Consider the following 7500-nt stretch of genomic DNA (forward strand, 5'->3'; position numbering starts at 1 on the left):
CTTCAAGATGTTGCCTTCATCACCAGCACCCTGTTCCTTCTCAGGCACTTTCAGTCTTGAAGAAACATTTCCAGACAGACCTGAGCGCAGGGTGCTCCTAATGTGCTGCTTTTGACATGTTATTTGCATAGGTGTGCAAGGAATGGTGAGCTGAGAACTTTGTCCACAATTTTCTCCCTGTTTGCCCACAATTTTCATAGAATTGTCAGGGTTGGAAGGGACCTCAAGGATCATCCAGTTCCAACACCCCTGCCATGGGTAGGGACACCTCACACTACAGCAGGTTGCTCACAGCCACATCCAGCCTGGCCTTCAAAACCTCCAGGGATGAGGCTTCCACCACCTCCCTGGGCAACCTGCTCCAGTGTCTCACCACACTCATGCTGAAGAACTTCTTCCTAACATCCAATCTGAATCTACCCACTTCTAGTTTTGCTCCATTCCCCCCAGTCCTATCACTACCTGACACCCTAAAAAGTCCCTCCCCAGCTTTCTTGTAGCCCCCTTCAGATACTGGAAGGCCACAAGAAGGTCTGCTCAGAGCCTTCTCTTCTCTAGATTGAACAGCCTCAACTCTCTCAGTCTGTTCTCTCTGTTTGCCCACAGATTTCTCCGTTTTCCCACCTTGATCCTTTCAATGCCTAAATACTTTAGGTCCAGCCTTGGCAACATCCTGTCCTTAGGGAGCCATTGCTCAGAGGCAATGTGAAGCAGAGTAAGGGAAGCAGAAGGATCTACCTTGGGAGGACAAGGGGCAGTGGGTACAAACAAGAACACAGGAGGTTTCACTTGAACTTAAGGAGAAATTTCTTTATTTTGAGGGTGATGGAGCACTGGGACAGGCTGCTCAAGAGAGGCTGAGGAGTCTCCTTCTCTGGAGACTTTTAAAACCCACCTGGATGTGTTCCTGTTCAACCTGATCTAGGCAAACCTCTGTGAGCAAAGGGGTTGGACTAGATGATCTCCAGAGCTCCCTTCCAACCCCTTCCCTTCCAACCTTTACCATTCTATGCTTCTAGCAGCCACATCTCTAGGAACCAGCCTCTGCTGAAGCAAATTACCTAAGCTGCAAAGTGAAGAGATCATGTAGCCCAGCTTAAAATAAATAAATAATAATAATAATAAAACCCCAATAAAAAAAATCCTTCCTCCTTATCTGGGTACACTCAGAAGAAAACTCTGACAGAGATTCTTGTCTCGATGACCTCATCAAACCAAGATGCAGAGGGCGTAGGAGTAAGCTGTTTCCCTGCTGATGTTATCCATCTTTAGGTCAGATCTGTGACTCAGCTGAGCTTGTGTGAGGCAATTTCCAGCACAGAAAGGCTCTCCAGAATGCACCAGGGGAAGAATTAACACTGACACCTGTGATCCTGCAGCACTTTGCTTAGCAGGGAAAAGGGCTTGGGGCTGTGTGGGTTTTCCAGAGTTGTGGCTTTTCTTTCTCTCACACAGCTCCTTGGTTGCCAGCTGACATCTGATAAAAAGCCCTGGTCTTCAGAGGTTTACTCATTTTTATCTCATAGAATCAATGAATTGTCTGGGTTGGAAGGGACCTCAAGGATCAGCCAGTTCCAACCCCCCTGCCATGGGCAGGGACACCTCACACTACATCAGGTTGCTCACAGCCACATCCAGCCTGGCCTTAAACACCTCCATGGATGAGGCTTCTTCCACCTGTTCCAGTGTCTCACCACCCTCATGAGGAAGAACTTCTTCCTCACATCCAATGTGAATCTATCCACTTCTAGTTTTGTTCCTTGGGCAGCCTGTTCCAGTCTTCTGTCACCCTCACAGGGAAATAATTCTTCCTTCTGTTCCCATGGAACTTCCCATGTCTCAACTTCCACCTATTGCCCTTTGTCCTGTCACTGGGCATCACATGTCTGCTGAGGTCTGATCCACATCTGGCACACTCTGCCCTGGGGATGGGAAGGGATGTTGTGGCTGAGGGTCCTGCTGGGGCTGATCTGCAGCTTGGTCTCCACACTAGCCTTGCATCAGGGTGACCTTCATTGTTTGAAGCTGGTTTAGGGGGGTCCGTGCAAAAGGGATGCAGGTATAAATCCATCCCATAACACTTCTTGGGAATGTGGGGAGAAGCTCAATCTTCATCCTCATACCCCCAAAGGTCTTTGCAGATGGAAACTCTCTTGTCCACCTAGCAATTCAGTGAGTGCATGAAAGCTGGAGTCAGCAACTCCCTTTGGATACTGAAATCCCTCTGGCACATTTTCACAGGATCACAGAATGTTAGGGACTGGAAGGGACCTCAAAAGATCATCCAGTCCAACCCCCCTGCCAGAGCAGGAGCACCCACACCAGATCACACAGGAACACATCCAGGTGGGCTTGGAATATCTGCAGAGAGGGAGACTCCAACCCCCCATGGGCAGCCTCTTCCAGTGTTCCCATCATTTCCATCCATCTTGTTTTCAATCACAGGTCTTAGGGTGGGATTTTAACCCTTTCACTGCTGGGGTTTCTCCCCCTCTGTGAAGCTCCTGCAATGCTGGACCACCTTTCACAGTCACAAGAAACACTGATTGTCTTAAAAAGGCAATGGAACTGTGTGCAGGCAGAGATCTGAAGGGGGCCAGCAACCAGGATCTGAATGGGACCAGCAACCAGAATGTGAAGGGGACCAGCAACCAGGATCTAAAGGGGACCAGCAACCAGGATCTAAAGGGGACCAACAACCAGGATCTAAAGGGGACCAACAACCAGGATCTGAAGGGGACCAGCAACCAGGATCTGAAGGGGGCCAGCAACCAGGATCTGAATGGGACCAGCAACCAGGATCTGAATGGGACCAGCAACCAGGATCTGAAGGGGACCAGCAACCAGGATCTAAAGGGGACCAGCAACCAGAATCTGAAGGGGGCCAGCAACCAGGATCTGAAGGGACCAAACCAGGATCTGAATGGGACCAGCAACCAGGATCTGAATGGGACCAGCAACCAGGATCTAAAGGGGACCAGCAACCAGCAACCAGGATCTAAAGGGGACCAGCAACCAGAATCTGAAGGGGGCCAGCAACCAGGATCTGAATGGGACCAGCAACCAGGATCTGAAGGGGACCAGCAACCAGAATCTGAAGGGGACCAGCAACCAGAATCTGAAGGGGACCAGCAACCAGGATCTGAAGGGGACCAGCAACCAGATCTGAATGGGACCAGCAACCAGGATCTAAAGGGGACCAGCAACCAGAATCTGAAGGGGACCAGCAACCAGAATCTGAAGGGGGCCAGCAACCAGGATCTGAAGGGGACCAGCAACCAGGATCTGAAGGGGACCAGCAACCAGAATCTGAAGGGGACCAGCAACCAGGATCTAAAGGGGACCAGCAACCAGAATCTGAAGGGGACCAGCAACCAGGATCTGAAGGGGACCAGCAACCAGAATCTGAAGGGGGCCAGCAACCAGGATCTGAATGGGACCAGCAACCAGGATCTGAAGGGGACCAGCAACCAACTGCAGAGCAAGATGGGGACAGCTTGGGAGGAAGAGGGTTTTTTTTTCACTCTTTTTTTTTTTTTTTTTTTTTTTTAGTGAATCTTGCCCTTTTAAGAGAATTCTTTTTCTGCTGGCAGCAAATGTAGGTTTGGAAGAAGTTGTTTAGTTTTCTAAGTCTGTAGGTAGATGAAACATTTCAGGGGTCAGAGCCTGTCAGAGCTGCTGTCTTTGTGCCACTGTGGTTAAGTTGCCAACCCAATGTGACAATCCAGCAGAAGACTGCAAGGCACACTAGCTGCTGGCTCAACGAGCCTTAGAAAAGCAGCAAAACGTGGCTACTGTGTTAGCTGAGGTTTTTTCCTTTTGGTTTGCATTGGAAAGAGCCTCTGCAGCATTGTAAGGCTTTGTGATTAGTCAGAATAAAATAAAGTGATTTGGAGGAGAATAAACCCAGATCCCAGGGATTTATTCCCTCAGCGCTGCGAGGGCAGCAGCTGTCGCTGGGCTCAAAGCGCAGCATGGTTTCTTGCCTTGAGCTGCTCAGCCCCATCAGCCTGGTGGGTGTTACATCTCCAGACTCAGGGCAGGATTAGTCCCACTTGTGTTCAGCTTGCTGGGCTCCTCCCTGGCAGAAAAGACTGAGAGCTTTGCTGGCTGACTCAAAGGAAATTATGGACGCGTGGCAGTGAAGCAGCACAAGAGTCTCCTGAGCAATTTTCCTGCTCCAGGCTCAGCTTGTTACAGATATTGAGGATCTCTGTATGGATTTGACAAGCCCAGGACATGATCTGATAGAGTTGAAAGGCTGGAGAAGTTAATCATGGCACCAACAAAACCAGTGCTATCCTAGGGTGCATTAAGAAGAGTGTGTCCAGCAGGTCAAGGAAGTCTCTCTTCTCCATCCACTTTGCCCTAATGAGGCCACATCTGGAGTACTGTGTCCAGTTCTGGGCTCCCCAGTTCAAGAGAGACAAGGAACTACTGGAAAGGATCTAGCTGAGGGCTACAAAGGTGATGGTGGGACAGGAGCATCTCTCTTACAAGGAAAGGCTGAGAGACCTGAGGCTGTTTAGCCTGGAGAAGACTTCTCAGTGCTTATCAACATCTAATAGGTGGGGGTCAGGAAGATGGATTCAGACTCTTTGCAGTGGTTCCCTGTGACAGAAGAAGGGGTAACAAGCATACACTGGAACACAGGAGGTTGCATTAGAACATGAGGAAATATTTATTTCCTGAGCACTGGAACAGGCTGCCACACAAGCTTTTGGAGTCTCCTTCTCTGGAGAACATTATCCTGTGCAAGCATCTCTCAGCAATCCTACTTTAGCACGAAAAGGGGTCTGGATAATCCCCAGAGGTCCCTTCCAACCTCCACCATGCTGGGATTCTGTGATTTGCAGAGTGAGTGATGTAGGGGAGACCCCACAAGGTTTTTCTCAAGACCAGGGGGGTAGGGAAAAGCTTCTGGGTGCAGGAGGGATCCCATGGCAGGGCAAGCTGCATGCTGCCAGACCACAGAGCTTTTGGCAGCAAGATAGCCACGGTCCAGTCTCAACACCACTCTCTGAGGAGCAGGGGTTGCTGCTTGAAGGGCTAAGAGCACGCAGAGCTATTGCAACCAAAGAATAAACAGAAACCTCTCAGGAGGGCTTTGCCTGTTCTTAAATAGCAAATTTAATTTGAAGCACTTCTCAGTGCAGTGTATAGAAGTGATGCAAGCAGAGCCCAGGGAGGAAACCGCCTCCAGGAAGCTGCAGTGTTCCCAGTCCTCCCAAGCCTGAAGGAACAACTGCATCTTCCAGCCAGGCAGGCAGAGCTGCAGGCTGCCTGGAAGAGCCTGCTGGTTCCCTGTCTGCTTTCCAATACTGCCCTACCCTCCAGCATGGCCTACCAAGTGCAGTCAGACCGTACCTGGAGGTTGTTATCTCCAGGAGAGGCCAGATCTTGCTCCCAGCACTGCACTGGACTGTAGGGGAAAAGCCATCACCAAACCTTGGAGATGAGTGCTCCAGTGGTGTCCTTCATTAGGCTGTCACCATGAGGCTACACCATCACATCCCTTCTGGATGGGATCCCTCCTGCCCTGGGATGCGGGCTCAGCTGGAGCAATGGAGAGTGTCCTGCTGTCCTGGGGAAGGTCACTACCCTGGGAGTGATGGGTCTGAAGCTGGATTCTCTCACTTCCTTATGAATTTACAAGATTCTCCAGCACTGTAGTGGCCCTTGTTCCTCCCACAGAATCACAGAAACATTCAGGTTGGAAAAGGGCCTCAGGAACACCAAGTGCAACCAATAACCCTACTCTACAAGGTTCATCCCTAAACCATATCCCCAAGCACCACAGCCAAACCACCTTGAAACACATCCAGGGGTGGTGACTCAACCACATCCCTGCCCAGCCCATTCCAATGCCTCCCAGTAACCCTTTGCCTTCTTGCCTTAATTTCTTCTTATTTTGCTAGTGACTTTTGCTGCTTAAATAACCATTCTGAAGCCTTCTTGGATAGCAAAAAGATCACAAGCCTCTATCAGGAGCATGAGCCCCCACATCACCCATGCATGGCTTCTCTCTGTCCACCACAGGACACCAGAAACAGAGCACCAATGTCACAGAATCACAGAATTGCGAAGCTTGGAAGGGACACCAAGGACCATCTAGTTCCAAGCCCCCCTGCCTTGGCCAGGGACACCTCACACTACATCAGGTTGCTCAGAGCCACATCCAGCCTGGCCTTAAAAACCTCCAGGGATGAGGCTTCCACCTCCTGCTCTAGCTTGGATCCATTCCCTCTAGTCCTATCACTCCCTGACACCCTGAAGAGTCCCTCCCCAGCTTTCTTGGAGCCCCCTTCAGACGCTGGAAGGCCACAAGAAGGTCACCTCAGAGCCTTCTCTTCTCCAGACTGAACAGCCCCAACCTCCTCAGTCTGTCCTTACAGGAGAGGTGCTCCAGCCCTCTGATCACCCTCGTGGCTGTTCTCTGGACATGTCTACACCAAGGAGAAAAGGACATCCAGTAGCTTCAGGGTTGGTAAATTTGAGGAGGCTCTCATGTCAGCTTCCTGCAGCTGCTGTCAGCTTGGTAACACAGCATGACGGACTAAACCCTGCTGTCAGACATCACCCAAGCCACCCATGCCAGGAAAGCTGGCCAGGCTGGCTAGCTGCAAGCTCTGGCTGTCTCCAGGACCAGCTCTGCTCTGTGGTTGAATAAATTTGCCCTGGCAAGCAAGATGGGCATTTTAATTGGAGGCTGAATATTTTTAGAAGCAGGAAAACCTCAGCGGAGGCTGGGCCAGAAGGGTAGGCTGGGGTGTGGTGGGGAGGGAGAAGTGGCTGAGCTGGCGTTTGCTTGCAGGACTCTTCCTGCTGGAGGGAGCATCTCCCCCTCCTTTCCAGCCTGTTGGGAAAGAGGGTTGCTTCCCCACATCCAGACTGTGCCCAGGCCAGTGTAGGAGCACTTTCTTCTCTTTATTTGAAAACATGAACCTCCTGGTATCCAAAACCTCCCCATTTTCTTCTTGCCAGTCTGCTGGAGGTGTTTCTCCTGGCTGTCAGCTGTCAGCCTACAGAAGTCCCTGGCTGACTGATTATGTGACTGACTTCATAGCAGCAGTAGGTGCTGTCCCTTTTATAAATAGCTGCTCCTCTGTACATTTTCCATTTTGCAGGAAGCTTTTTTATTTCCAGCACGTTTGTTCCACACACCCTGGCTTGGTCAGGCTGGGGAAAAAAAAAAAAAGCACAGATGCACTCTTGCCATGCCAGAAAATAATGCTGCATGGTCGGGCATAGCTCTTCTGGCTGCCCCAGGATCTGCCTCCTGGGAAAGCTCTGGGGCAGAGACACCCTCTGCTCCTTACATGTTTCTGGAGGTAGCACTGTAGCATCATTCCTGCCACACCATCCCAGAGAGTGGGCCAAGAGACCTGGGAACCTGATTAAAAGGTGGAAAACTGGAGCTGAAACTAGGCCATCAGATAAATCCTTCCCTGCAACAAGGAGGGAGTAGGGGAAGCAGCCCTTAATCACAGGCTTTGTCTC

Source organism: Indicator indicator, chromosome 1 (assembly GCF_027791375.1).
Source record: "Indicator indicator isolate 239-I01 chromosome 1, UM_Iind_1.1, whole genome shotgun sequence".
Classification (NCBI taxonomy): domain Eukaryota; kingdom Metazoa; phylum Chordata; class Aves; order Piciformes; family Indicatoridae; genus Indicator; species Indicator indicator.